At 43.0% G+C, this 15,135-nt stretch overlaps 1 protein-coding gene across 3 annotated transcripts in view; it reads left to right on the top strand.

Annotated features, from left to right (window-relative positions):
- The window catches only part of SEPTIN9 (septin 9), a 207,456-nt gene that overhangs the window by 85,622 nt on the left and 106,699 nt on the right, over nucleotides 1-15,135 (top strand). The window lies entirely within an intron of this gene.

Here is a 15,135-nt window from a genome sequence, read left to right as displayed (position 1 = left end):
TTTGCGTACATCTCTGAATCAGTCCCTATGTGTATCTCAGTGTCCTGTTTCAGAATGATGGTATCGTTTTCATATTACCTTGTTATTGTAGTTGTTCATACTCTCAACATTCGTATTGTCAGCAATGGCAGAATGTCAACAAGAATGTCGACAGACAATTAATAGACAATGTATGTGGTAAGTTTAGGCTGAGATTAATGCTAAGTTTAGGGTTAGGATCAGGCTACAGAAACCTGCATGGACATGCCACATGTCATGCAGACATTCTGGCAATGTGGATGTTACTGTATGTCAGCGTTGACATTGTTAATGCCATTGTGATGACTTCCTGTCCATGTTGACATTCTAAATATAAACATTCAGAATATGTCAACATTATAAATGTTGACATTCTAAACACTGACAAATTCTACCTTTTTCACTTGGTATATATTGATAAAATACAGCTTACTTGCTATTTGTATCAGTCTGCTGACATGTGTTAGTGTTTACTAAGAACATGGCATGTTCTATTGTTCTGTAGCAAATTTCTATTGTTATGAAAATAATACCATTCTTGTTTGGAATTAGTCATGTTTTAGTGATGCATTTTTTGCTAATTTTTCATGTACGCATTAATGCATTGTTCCCTTTTATAACTAAAGTTTTTCATGCATTTACCCTGTGAACAGGAGTTTGCGTGCGAGAGGATAATGTGGTAATGTTTAGCTGTTTTCTCTCTGCCAGCTAATTGGTCAGTTTTATGCATTGCCCCTGGTCTTTCAGTACCTCAAAGTGGGTTAATTAAGTCACCTAGGCAAATGGAGGATGAAAGATGCACCTGTTTTTTCTAAGATACAAATATAACAAATTTGCAAAATAATACTAGGTGGTTCATCACACAGCAAATTCCACATTCCTATACTGTTCCAGTCACTCCTTCAAGCATTCCCAGCTGCTGAGCCATGCTCTTTACTCCTCTACTCAAGTACAGTAGTAGGGACTAAGCTCAATATTTTTATGTTCTCGGTGGGTACTACACACAGTAGCAAAGTCTGCATATTTCCAGTGGCATCTTCACATAGAGATCAAAGACTCGAGAGAGTCTGCTTTCTAGTGCACATGATTCATCTTAGCAAATATGAAAAGCAAAATGTTGACTTGGAAAAGGACGACACCTGCAAAGGTCTATATTTTTTTTATGGTCAGTGTCAACAACAGTGACGTGCGGTGAGGACAGTGGTTGGTGAGGCACTGGCAGCAGAATGACTTGGTGCAGGGGAGCAGCAGGTCCTACAAACATCAAGGGTGCCATAGCAGCTGCATATCCTGCACCTGCCACTGCGCTCAACCTCCGTATACACATAATGCACCGTACACATATGCCCCACATGATTAATGCCCACACATAATGCGCCGTACACTTATGCCCCACATGATTAATGCCCACACATAATGCACCGTACACTTATGCCCCACATGATTAATGCCCATGTACACATAATGCACCATGCACATATGCCCCACATGATTAATGCCCAAACATAATGCACCGTACACTTATACCCCACATGATTAATGCCCATATACACATAATGCACCGTACACATATGCCCCACATGATTAATGCCCACACATAATGCACAGTACACTTATGCCCCACATGATTAATGCCCACACATAATGCACCGTAAACATATGCCCCACATGATTAATGCCCACACATAATGCACAGTACACATATGCCCCACATCATTAATGCCCACACATAATGCACAGTACACTTATGCCCCACATGATTAATGCCCACACATAATGCATCGTACACATATGCCCCACATAATTAATGCCCACACATAATGCACCGTACACTTATGCCCACACATGATTAATGTCCACACATAATGGACAGTACACTTATGCCCACACATGATTAATGCCCACACATAATGGACAGTACACTTATGCCCCACATGATTAATGCCCACACATAATGCACAGTACACTCATGCCCCGCATGATTAATGCACACACATAATGCAAAGTACACTTATGCCCCACATGATTAAATGCCCATATACACATAATGTACCTTACATATATCCACACTGACTGCTCCCCGGCTCTCACTCAGCAGCAGCGGGGATCAAACTTGCAGACATGTGGCGCCCGGCACCTGCATTCCCCTCGGCTACTGCCCTCCCGCCTCTGAGTCTCCCGTATGCCTTGTCCCTGCCCTGGGGCTACCACTTACCCTCAGGCTCCGGGCATGGAGCCTACGGGGTTGAGAGCGTGGACGGAGCTGGGGTGCAGAGATCCGGCCGGAGAAGAAGGTGCTTGCAAAGTTCTATCACGCACCTGCCGGGAAGGAGCCGGGTAGGGAAGGAGAGGGGAGGCGGGGGTGGTGGGGTCTGTAGGGTGCAGCCGCCGGGTAGGGAAGGAGAGGGGTGGGGTGGGGTCGGTAGGGTGCAGAGGTTCTTGGTCCCGAAGTGTGGGGAAGGCGGGGGAGGGGGGGGTGCGGTGCGGAGGGTACAGCTGGATTTCTTCTGCTGCACTGACAGGCAGCAGAGTGACACCAATCATAGCGGTACCTCAGTGACAGGGGCGTGCTCTAATATAGGCAGAAAGCACCCCCTGTCACTGAGGCACCGCTATAGGTGCCACCTATACAGGTTTTTTTAATGGGATTTTTCAGCCTGCTCCTTAGCCCCGCACCCTGCCCGCCTCCTCCTCTGGAACCAGAACATTGATAGCCGGCGGCACTGCTCCCAGTGCCTCCAAAATCAATTTAAAAAAGAAAAGGATGGTGTAAAAATGAATAGGATGATATAAAGCATATACTTATGACACATAAGTATTTTCGGTACTTATGAGTTATCCGGGCGCCCGATTTTTTGATTGTATGCCTTAAGTTAAGGCATACAATCAGATGCGATGCGATATCGCATCGCATCGGTATTCTATGTCCCCTCGCGGGGCTCGCTACGCTCGCCACGCTTCGGGCTCGGTGGCTCGCTACGCTCGCCACAGGTTTATATCCAACTCCATGCCCACTTGGATAGTAGGGGTATGAAAAGGACCCCTTTTTCCCATTGAATTCCATGTTAAAATGGACTCAGTCCATTTTAACATTGATTCCTATGGAAAAATCGGGTCATCGCAAAACATCGCATCCGATGGTCGCATGCGATGCGATGCGATGTGCCCGATCCGACCCGATTTAGAAATCGGGCGCCCGGATAACTCATAAGTACCGTATTTTCTTTATATTATTTTATTATCCGTACTGGGCAGTACGGATGGTGTAATGGTTAGCATTACTGCCTCACAGCACTGAGGTCATGGGTTCAATACCCACCATGGCCCTAACTGTGCGGAGTTTGTATATTCTCCCCGTACTTGCGTGGGTTTCCTCCGGGTACTCCGGTTTCCTCCCACAATCCAAAAATATACTGCTAGGCTAATTTGGCTCCCAACAAAATTAACCCTAGAATGTCTGTGTGTGCGTGTACATGTGGTAGGGAATATAGATTGTAAGCTCCACTGGGGCAGGGACTGATGTGAATGGTCAAATATTCTCTGTAAAGCGCTGCGGAATCTGTGTGCGCTATATAAGAAACTGCTAATAAATAATAAATAATTATGTTTGTCATTAATGACAGGGGAGGCACTGCCTCCCCTGCCTCCCCTGACTGCACGTCCCTGGTCAACACCTTAACACGTGGACCCCCAGTTAGTGTATTGCATGGATCTCCATGTGTCATGCCACTTTACCATTCCCAATAAGAGTCCACGTGGATGGTAAAGTATGAAATAGTAAAAAAGAAAAAAATCACAAAAAACTCAATTTGAAATTTTCATGTAACGACCATTGCTATGTCAACCTTTTGCTTGTGTTGACTTTTTTCACTGTCGACCTGTGCATGTCAACATATTGACTGTCAAACTAGACATTATTGACCTATCATCCAGATCCTGAAACAACAAAATGGGCTAAATATTAAGGACCAAATGTAATAGGGTGTGAGAATCAGAAAGTCTTAGATTTTGGGAGAGTTTTCCCATTTTTTTCAAAGTGCCAATCATTTAAATGGCAAAAACAACCTGGTTTTGCAATGTAAATGATTGCCGCTTTAAAAAATGGGAAAACTCTCCCAAAATCTAAGACTTTCTGATTCTCACACCCTGTTGCATCGGCCCTAGGAATCATCTATGAAAAAAGTCCTATTTTTTTACACTTCAAATAACCCATTGAGTGCCAAGTGAATTTGTCCAAATAGGTGTAAAAATTGGCAAGCAAACATTTCTATTCATCATAATGACCTGTAATGTTTATCTTATATAGGAAATATATATTTTTACACAACATTGTGTATTTGAATGTATATAACAAATGTGAGCGACGCTGGCAGTCAAAGGGTTAAAAGGGATCTGCCGTTGTCACACTGGCGTCATCTATTATATGGGTTAAATGAAGTGTACCAAATCTGTAGGAATTAGAGACGTTACTAGGGCAGGTGGCTCATTGGAAGTGATCATCCCCATTGTGCACAGACTATATATATTGAAAAGCATGACTGCCATAAGGAATGTTTTCTTATGCAGACAATGACATCAACTTACAAAGTATGATTGCTCCCCATTACATGCTATTACTGTAGGTCAGTACTGCCATTTCTCATGAAGATAATAATTATTATTAATGTCGCTATGGTCACATTAGAATAAATTGTTTTAAATAGCTATTAGTTGTCCTTTTTTAGATAAAACACAGATCATGTTTCATCCTGTAATGTTATATTTATAACCAGCCTGTCTAAACCAAACAGTTTTGAATGCATTTATTTACTTGCTATTGACCACCATTGGCAGGATGCTCAGTGATGGCTATGTTTCCTGTGATATCATGTTTCCTTTAACCCCATAGCAACTTTATGTGTGCTATAGTCTATCAAATTCTCATCCTACTTGTTAGAAACTTCGAATAAATCATTTAAAACCCGTACACAGGGGGGAATTTTAGAGCTATTTCGGTACTTCTTTACTTTTACGGCGCCACTCTAGATAGGACAGATAGGATACTAGATAGGATACGATTTGTATGCGATTTGACATAAGATATCGCATAAGATATAGGATAGGACAGATAGGATACTAGATAGGATACGATTTGTATGCGATTTGACATAAGATATCGCATAAGATATAGGATAAGATTTACTATCCATTTCATTACCCCACTATCCACTAGGGCGTGGAGTGAGAATAGAATAGTGTGGCGAGCGCAGCGAGCCACCGAGCCCGAAGCGTGGCGAGCGCAGCGAGCCCCGCGAGGGGACACGGATGTTGTTTGAAAGCAAGTCCCCAATATCGCATGCCATTTGCATGCAATTCCATAAAATACATTCCGTGTCCCCTCGCGGGGCTCGCTGCGCTCGCCACGCTTCGGGCTCCGTGGCTCGCTGCGCTCGCCACACTATTCTATTCTCACTCCACGCCCTAGTGGATAGTGGGGTAATGAAATGGATAGTAAATCTTATCCTATATCTTATGCGATATCTTATGTAAAATCGCATACAAATCGTATCCTATCCTATCTGTCCTATCTGTCCTATCTGTCCTATCTAGTGGCGCCGTGAAAGTAAAGAAGTACCGCTATTTCTAAGCGATTTGAATAGAACGCTTAGAAAGTAAGCACACATTGCCCCGTGTGTACACCCCATAGCGATGGCTGTGCGTGGTGCCGTGCATTGCCATAGCCTGACTAGATTTTGACTGCATGTCATCAAAGGGGGGTATTTAATTTGGGATTCCGACTGTTGCAAAATCCTGACATTCTGAATCCTGGCCGTTGCCGCTGGCTTCCTACACTAACCCCATGGCCATTGTCAAAGACTGATGCAGATTCGACAACCCAATGCTGTTTCCAACAAAATAGTTTAAGCTTTAAAAAAAGACAAATCTGACAGCCTTCACTGCAGTCGGAAATGCAGTTTTGAATAGTAAAGTGAGTGTTATTTAGTTAAGGTAAGATGGCAATGCTGGTGGCATCAAAGAAGGAATTCTGGGACATGTGACCTATTGTGTCCTGTAAACTCACCAGGTGGACATTTCGATATTTCCCATGGGTTTGATTGAATTCCGCCCAAAATCTAGTCATATTGCCAGTGTTCTCATTAGAGAACACTGGTCCGGACAGATCGCTCAGCACACATCGCTGGCGCATCGCATGTGTGCCAGTGATGTGTGCTAAGCCACATGTGCATAAGCACATTGCTCAGTTGTTTCACAGTCTTCAGTGAAACAACTACCATATATACTCGAGTATACAGTAAGCCTACTTTTTCAGAACATTTTTTATGCTGAAAAAGCCCCCCTCGGCTTATACTAGAGTAAGGGGCCCACTTGAGTCAATACGTTTTCCCAGTTTTTATGTTGTAAAATTAGGTGCCTCGGCTTATATTCGGGTCGGCTTATACTTGAGTATATACGGTAAACTGTGTTAAAGTATGCTGCAGAAGTTGTATGTTTCAGTTATACTGATTTATACCTGCCGGAAGATGTGTACATTATGGTCGTATAGTACTGTCTGGAATGTTTTCATCATTTTGTGGTGGGACTTTTCATACAGGTGTTCAGGACACTGCCTGGGGCTTTTCATTCCACCTGGTGAGTTTGCAGGACACAATAGGTCACATGTCCCAGAATTCCTTCTTTGACCCCACCAGCATTGCCATCTTACCTTAACGAAATAACACCCACTTTCAAAGCCATAGGACACTTGAGCCTGACTTTTTTACTAGATCTTATTGTCAACTAGACTTATTTGATTTAGGTCGAATAGAAATAAAAATTCTTAACTTGTTTGTATTGTCAGTTTAAATGTGTAACGCTTTATAAACGCTTAGTATCCTTAACAGCTAAAGTTCAAGGTTTTGATGATTATTTCCCAAGAAATATATGTGACTGATAACTGATATATAAATAGTTGGGTACTTGTGTATTATCACGGTACGTAGTTAGTGTAGCGGCACTGTCAGAATCAGCGTAGTGTACTGCGGCCAGCATAGTCAGCGTCCCTGTCTGATTCTGCATAGTGTTCCGCAGCCAGCGTATAGTCAGCGTCCCTATCAGATTCGGCGTACTGTTCCTGCGCCCAGTACTTTGTTAAGTTGCTTTCTTCTTCTTCTTCTTCTTCTTCTTATTATTATTATTAATAACTAAAATTCAGTTACCAGTTAACACATATCATCATTACTGTCTCAGATGTATGATATGGCAGGTGTTCCTGAAACACCCCCACTATCCATGCCAGCCCGAAGCATGGCGAGCGCAGCCAGCCCCGTGAGGGGACGCGTTACGCGTCCTCCCGACATGTTCATACTATCCACGTCGGCGTGGAGTTGATTTTATAAAGTGTGGCGAGCCCGAAGCGTGGCAAGTGGACGTGGATTACTTCACATGTATTCTGTGTCCCGCTCGCCACACTTTATAGAATCAACGCCACGCCGACGTGGATAGTGGGGGTATGAACAAGTCGGGAGGATGCGTAATGTGTCCCCTCGCTGCGCTTGCCATGCTTTGGGCTGGCGTGGATAGTGGGGGTTTTAAAAGGAGGCATTTGTCAGTATGTAACATGGAGCACTGGCAAATGCCTCCTTTGTTGTGCATATGACGCACTTGTGGACACGGGCAGGGTTGCCGTACCCTGCCACAATAATTACTGAGAGGCACACCTGCGTCTCAGACAGCTGGAGTGCCTCTCCGCCGGCGCCCGCATGATCCCCTCTCCGCCGGCGTCCGCCAGCGCAGGGGATCTGGTGGTTACCGGCACTGTGTGAGAGGCGCTCACTAGGCTTGCCATGGATGACAGGGACAGAGCCATGGACACCAAGGACAGAGCCGGGCTGCCGCTGAGTCCTTACGCTGACTATTCTAGAACCCCAGTATTGATATTATGCCCAACAATGCCACCAATTTGCCACACAATTTCCCTAGTATTCATATTATGCACGCAGTGCTACATTAATAATATTGTACCCCCCAGTGCCCCCAGTATTAAATAATATGCCCCTGAGTGCCCCCTCCACAATTAATATTTTGTCTCCAGTGCTCCCAATATTAAATTCTATGTCCCAGAATCCACCCTCCACAATTCCTATTATGTCCCCCAGTGCGCCCAGTATTAAATTGATGCCCACAATGACACCAGTATTGATATTTTGCTCCAGTATTAAATAGTATGTCCCACAGTGCCTTCTCCAGTACTAATATTGAGCCCCCAATATTAAATATTATGCCCCACAGTGCCTCAAACCCTATGCCCCAGAGTGGTCCCAGTATTACATTTTATTCCCCACAATGCCCTCTACTGTATTACAATTATATCTCAAGTCCCCAAGAAAAGTACTTAACTTTTGTGGTGGCCATTATGCTCCTTATGTTTTCAAGGCAAATCAGTGGGTCAGAATGAGAACGCCAAGATATTGCTGATAACTTTAGGAAAAAATTATAATATTCTGCTCACAATATAAAACCAAATAAAGACTGATAACTTTAAAACTCCAGTGGTTCCCAACTTTTTTTGACCAGTGCGTCCTAGAATATCAGCTTTGTTCAAGGCAACCCTAGTCAAATAGTTTGTTAAATGGATAAATGGATAAATAAAATAATACATTAATTTGTGCTTAACTGTCACCCTCAGGTTTAGTTATGTGGTGGGGAACATAGCTGTGGTTCTAATTGTCCATACATTTTATGATTGGCAGCCACGAGCACTGGTTTTGCCTATCACTTTGACCATAAATAATTTGTTTTGGTCGTGGACCCCCACCCAAACATCCCGAGGAATCCCAGCGTTCCTAGGCACGCAGTTTGGGAACCACTGCACTAACCAATGGATCTGTCTACAAAGAGGTCAATTTAGGCAAGTATATACACTTCCCAAACGGTCGCGAGATATGTCATCCTTTTGTTACAGCTTGACAGGCATATGAATTTGTCTACCCTGGTTTACTGAACACATTACAAACAGCCAGTTGCGACAATATATCTGCAGATGTATCAGGCATCTACTGTGCTGCATGTCCAATGCATAATGTCTGTGAATGATCAAACATACAATATATTGGTCAGTGTGTACCCAGCTTAAGCCAGCTAAAGTTTTCCCAGATCAACTTTCTCCTCATAGTGTGTGCCGGACAGTCAGGATTCCAGCGGTCACAATGCCGAGGCCAAAATCCTGACTGTGCAACTACCTAACCGTCACAATCCGGTCAAACAGGAGCTATTATCCCTGTTGGCAAACCAAGCGAGCCACCAAGCCCGCAGCGTAGTGAGCACAGCGAGCCTGTGAGGGTCTTTTTTGCACCCTCCCCTCCCTTGGGATAACAGCAGCATGAATTCTAATGTCGGTGTACTGACCATTGGGATCCTGACCTTTGGGGAGTCATACTTAACCCCCTCAAAGTATGCCAAATGCACAACCCAGTAGCCGCAAAACAACATGGGAGGAAGTAAAGCCTGAACCAATCCAACAAAGGTTTAGTTACAAAAAAATAAGCACAGGCATTATTGATAGATTAGTTTGCTATATACATACTACACCATGTTCACTCTGTTGTTCTTCTAAAAGATATTTATATGTTTTGTTTTCTAACAATTCATTATTTGACAAGAAAATGCAGCCAGAATTATTTTGTGTTTGATTTGATATCTGCACTTATAGGGGGAAATTTACTAAGATGTGTATTCTACTTCACATTTGATGTTGCTATGGGCAACCAATCAGAATCTACTTCTTATTTTATTAGCACCATGTAGAAGAGAGTAGACAGGATGTGATTGGTTGCCCATAGCAACATTACATGTGAAGTAGAATACACATCTTAGTCAATTTTCCCCTTAGAGCTCTATATGCGCCATAGTTGCTGACAACAGAACAAGCTCGAGAAGAAGATGTAGCTGATCACTGTGAGGGTGGCAGTGCTTTCCACATCATTAGGTCATTCACTCCTACAGGGGTCCAGGGGAAGCCCAAAACATCAGGAGTTTCCAGGAGAGTAGATTAGTCTGATATGCACCTGTGTCAAGTACTTGTACATGATTACATTCCTTCATGATTACTTTCCCTCTACTAAACCATTTTCTACTCCATACTCCCTCCAACGACATCTAGCCCTTGATTTGTGCCATTTGTGCCACCGTGATGACTATTTAAATGTCCTGACCCCTGATGCAGCAATGATGTTTATGCATACCCACCAACTGTCCTGATTTTTGTGTAACAGTCCTATTTTTGGGGGGACTGTCCAAATTGCAGGCAACAGTGTCCTGCAGTGGGGGGGGGGGGCAGTTGGTTGCTCATAGCATCTTTTAATGGGAGACAGAGGTGATCGGGGCATGGCCAGCAGTTCACAGAGCGCTGGCCAAGCCCCCATAGTGACCAAAATGAGGACGTGACTTGTGGTCATCTCTCAGCATTGCTCAGGACCACACACCCTTTTTCAGAGTCCACGGACCATTTATGGGCGATTAGCTTAATGTCAATGTTGGAAAGTATGGTTTATGAACTTTAAGTGCTGCAGAACCCTTGTGTACCATATAATTATAAGATAATAATGATATACTGTATATAATCATGTCATATTGAGCTTTACAAATCCGGACTGGTATTATTTCACATTAGAGGTATAGGAAATGCAACCCGCATTCGGCCGGATAAGAATTCTAAAACATAGAGATTTTTTTTAAACTCTCCCTCAAAAGTATTTTGACAAAATAAAGACATTCTTCATTTCTATGAAAACAACGTTTTAAAGTTTTAAACATGATTGATAAATACGGTATGCCCTCTAGAGTGATCCTTTCCCAAGTTACACATCATGTATAGCTTGGGAAAGCGGCTATTTTCTGCAGGTGATTGTTTCACGATTTTCATATGAGCGAGATTACACACAAAAGCTCACCTTTTATATGCTCTCCACGGATCCCCGCACTTCCAGTGACGTCGCCACTGTGCACCCATCACCACTATAATTACAATGTAAGTTGCCAGTGGGAACAATAAAGTTACATTCCTGTATTGTGGCAAATGTTATACTCAAGATAAGAACTTGCTTATATATAAGCAAATAAAGTTATATGTACAATATATATACACATAGTTGCCTACCCTCCTGCATTCTGCAGGAGACTCCCTGAAATAGCAGCAATCTCCCTCTCTCCCTCATTAGTCTAGCAATATGCCTCATTTCACCTAGCCCACATTACACTGTTATATTTTTGGGGTAAGAAAGGAAAGAGAGATAGATACATTTACATTAAATCATCAGCACCATTTCCCAGCATTTTACAAAGTATAGTAGCTCCTACTAACTGCTTTGGGGCTCATCTACATTTGGATATAAGTAATTTTTAAATATTCCTCTCAGATGTAGCAGTACACACCCACGCTTATAGGTGCCACGTTCACAATCGCTTTTCACAATCTTTCCATATATGGAACTAGACACGCCCTTTGGGTGGAGCATGACATGCCCCTCAATGGGCGCTGTGCAAAATTCTTTTAACAGCTATAATCTATCTCCCTGAAACTAGTTTTCAAAAGTAGGCAAGTATGTATATACAGTATATGTGTGTGTGTGTGTGTTTGTTTGTTTGTTTGTTTGTGTGTGTATACACAGTATACTGTATATTATGCTTTAGGAATGTTTTCCTCGCTGGTTCTTTCTTGCGGAGCTCTTCTAGTTCACAAATATTCTTGTCTTCGTGCATGCACTGCTTTTTTGAGAACTCTCCACAGATGTTCAACAATATTAAAGTCTGGGGAGACTCAAGTTTCTTCCAAAACATTAATCTTTCTTTTCTGTAAGTCCTTTATGGTTGATTTGGAGATATGTTTTGAATTGTTTTCTTTGCTGAAATATCCAACCATTTGTCAGTTTCTTCACTGACTCGGGGTTACTATCTTCTAGGATTTGATGATGCAGTAAAATAATTTCTTCCTTTTACCCAGACAAGATTTCCTGTGCTGCTGGCTGCCACTCAACCCCAAAGCACAAATGAACTCCTACATCTAACCATTGGCAAGGTGTTCTCTGCATCTGCTTCACCTGTTTTTCTACAAATGGATCTTTTGTGTTTGCCGCCAAAAAATTCAGTTTTTGATTTAGCAGTTCACTGCATCAGTCCAAAAAGTGTTCGAGCCTATCTAAGTAAACATTAATCTATTCTGAAGGTCATTAGCTTTGCAATACTTTTCAAAAATTTTAGTCAGATGTGGATAAAATGCTGTAAAGTAAAATGTTTTCAGGAATAAAAGTGTTAATAGTTTATTTATTTTATCAATTAACACAATGCAAGTGAATGAACAGAGGAGGAATCCAAATCATATCAATATTTGGTGTGATCACCCTTTGCCTTCAAAACAGCATCAATTCTTCTAGGTACACTTGCCTGTGCCTCATCTTTGGCTTTGTATCGTGTGGGGAGGCACAGGTCACAGAACTCTCTTAAAGCCTTGTTGTTCATTATTGTGCAGCACAAAACCCTCATGGAGGTGCAATGCAAAATGTATATTGTTCATGTGTATTGGAAATTCTACACATATTTCTGGAGTGGTGCAAAATAAGATTTGTTAAGCAAACTTGTAAGGTGCACAGAGTACAGTAATAAGGACTTTCCTTCTTTTGTAGAATATTTGTAGAATATTTCACAGACATTTCTATTTTGCAAACAGGTATTAACTTTTATCATCCTCTCCATATGTAGACTGTTAACCAGTGTGTCACACAGTACTGTTTGCATACCTCCCAACCAGGGCTGGACTGGCCACCGTGCACTTCTGGCAAATGCCAGAAGGGCCGATGGCCTTGTGGGACAATTTTATGCATTCATTTGTCAGTGCTTTCAGCACCACCTCCTGGGCATCACCAGTGGCGTAATTATGATTTGGGCGCCCCCCTAAAATAAAGGCCACCTCCAACCTTGCTACTTACCCCTCTGCTCGCAGCCGCCACTGGGACCTGCAGATCTACTTGTCTCTTGTCTGCGGTCCCGGGCGGCACTCCTCCTGGCAGGCTTGTTAATGAAAATGACCCACAAAAAATGGCCGCCCCCTAACATCAGAACATTTTTGAGGATGCTAGAGGAGGCCGACGCCCAGGTGAGCCTCCGAAAATGGGCCAGGATCACAACTGTAGGGACGTACTGACAGTCGTGAGGATTGAAAACCCCCAATAGCTACATCGAAAATTTGGTGCATGTCAAAGATCTAGATAGAGAGATAGATAGAACATTAAATATAAAGCATAATAATAATGGTATTAGGGAGTAGTAAGGAAAGTAAAGCATAGGATATTGTACTACACAACTTTTATATACAGTCTAGTTGACTGCTTTTGACTAGATTTGTCTTATAAATGTTTTTCTGCCGTCCCACTGTCCCAGCCTTCCTCAGAACTCTATTGATTGATACCATTTTATTTATTCTCAATAAAACAGTAAATATTTGCTGCTAATTTCATGAAAACACCCCTTTCAGGGTTTATCCACAAATAATAAGTACAGAGAGCATGTATCTGGAAGAAACCACACAAGGAATCTTCGATACCTGCTGCAATCCCTCCTACCCTGCTTGCAGCCACATCCCCCATTGGTTCCTATGGGGAATGCAATGCTGCTCAAAGTATCAATATCATGCAGTATCGTATCAGAACCCGGAGCTACCACCATTCTGAGATGGTGGTAGCCCATTGTAGCCTATGGGCTACTTACCGCACTGCTGGTGGGGCAGTGCGGTCAGCGGGGTGAGCTGGGGTTCAGCTGTGACCACGGATGTGCAGACTCCCTGGCACCCTGCACAGTAGATGGCAGGGATGAGATCCTTTCAGAGCCCCTGTCCTCGAATCAGCAGGAACATACAGCCCCCCAATGAGATTGCATATTGCAATGCGATCCTGGGTGGTAGATTGCATTTTATATGTGATGCTATGGTAAATGATGGCACAGTGTGGTAGGGCAACACTCGAAAGGACCTCAAAAAGAGGAGGGGGACTCCACTATTAAATACCACTACATGTTTAATAATGGATATGTTTTAAATTAAATACATCAGGCAGCACAATTGCTTTGTAAATGCTAAAGACATTTTCCCCAGACACAATAATGGGATTGATTTATTTAAACATACAGTAATTAGCTTTTAAAGATCTTTCTGGAGAAATATAGGGGATGATTGTAGTTGATGCGCAAAGCTGTGAAATTTGCATCTCTCCAGTGTCTTAGATCTGCGGGCTCTCTGTACGGGAAGAAGGCGGGCAGCTGACATCCGCTGATGTCAGCTGCCCGCCCCCCGTGCCCGCATCACAGGCGCATTTACATGGGAACGCCCAGCCTTTTCCTGGGGACGCCCATGAAATGCTGGCTGTACCCATAGGCGCGACCCCTCACCGTTGCCCCACGCCCCCCGTCCGCACTGCTAGGTGAAAACGGGCCGGCAAATAAGCAATTTGCCACGCCCACTCGCACAAAGAGGCATGTGCATAAAAATGTATGTGCTTGTGCAGTTGCTGACCATCGCTGCCCTGAGCGCGCAGGGGAGCGAATGGATCTAAGTAAGGTCCATAATGTCAGAAATTATTGAAACCTTTGCAGTGGTTACAGCTTTTATAATGTAACTGTTATGCAGCTGCATGGAACACTGACAGCCACAACAACAGCTAGTTCTTAAGCTTTTCCTATGTATATAAAAGTTAGAAAATGAGGGGGGGGGGGGGTGACAGGATACCTCCCAGTCTCCACCCCTATTGTACATTTGTCATAGGAAGACTGCAGAACATCTGGCCACTGATAAGAGATTTTATTATTGTGGGATTGACGCGGAGGCCAAAAATTCTCTATGTAAAACACTAACAACTTACAGCTGACTACAAAACAGACTGGAGGAAAGGTTAAAGTTCAAGGCCCCCTAAAAAAAGGCAGTATGGGTTTGTATTTCAAACAAGTGTCAGATTAAGGAAACACTTATTTCCTATTACAGAGATGGAAAGCTTTGATAAACTTGTCTCCTAATAAATGGAATTGAGATGAAGGGCGTTGAATGTAACTTTGTTGTAAAAAAATAAAAAATAAAAAAACAGAAAAATTATTTCCGTT

The sequence above is a fragment of the Crinia signifera genome, chromosome 6 (assembly GCF_055691185.1).
Source record: "Crinia signifera chromosome 6, ASM5569118v1, whole genome shotgun sequence".
Lineage (NCBI taxonomy): Eukaryota > Metazoa > Chordata > Amphibia > Anura > Myobatrachidae > Crinia > Crinia signifera.
The sequence above is the reverse complement of the archived record's forward strand: the minus strand, read 5'-3'. Positions and strand labels throughout refer to the sequence as shown.